The sequence below is a fragment of the Formica exsecta genome, unplaced genomic scaffold, assembly GCF_003651465.1.
Source record: "Formica exsecta isolate Colony F162 unplaced genomic scaffold, ASM365146v1 scaffold1531, whole genome shotgun sequence".
In the NCBI taxonomy this organism is placed as follows: Eukaryota; Metazoa; Arthropoda; class Insecta; order Hymenoptera; family Formicidae; genus Formica; species Formica exsecta.
Window position 1 is genome coordinate 29,720 of NW_021848856.1, and position 577 is coordinate 30,296.

Below are 577 nucleotides of genomic sequence, written 5' to 3' on the forward strand. Positions count from 1 at the left end.
ACAAAGCACGACACATTTACAGATCGAATTCAACTCGCTAAAACAAAAGCCGAATGAAACTGCGCACACTTTCGGACAACGCGTTGATTTACTAGCAATGAAATTATACGACTCGATGATCGAAGGAAAGGAGCACTCCGCATTATCAAAACGCACGATTCAACAAACAATCCAAGCGCAGGCATTAATAAATTACCAGATCGGGCTACATGACGAATTACAAGTGCTCGTACGCGCGCAGCGATATACGACGCTCCAAGAAGCGATAACGGGCGCGAGCGCCGAAGAAAAACTCAGACCGGGAACAGCGAGAACAAGTAGCTTTGTCAATAAAAATAAAACCGAATCAAGTTACTCGCGAAATAGTCGAAGTTCGAACCCGCAATGCTTTAAATGCGGAAAAAACGTACATTTCGGACGCGATTGTCGTAGTAGCCGATACGCGCTCCCGAAACCGGAAAAACCCTCGCGAATAAACGCAATAAGTAAATACTGCTCGCATTGCAAAAGAACAGGACACAGCCGCGACGAATGCTGGAGCCTAAACGGAAAACTGAAACATAGTACAGATAAACGG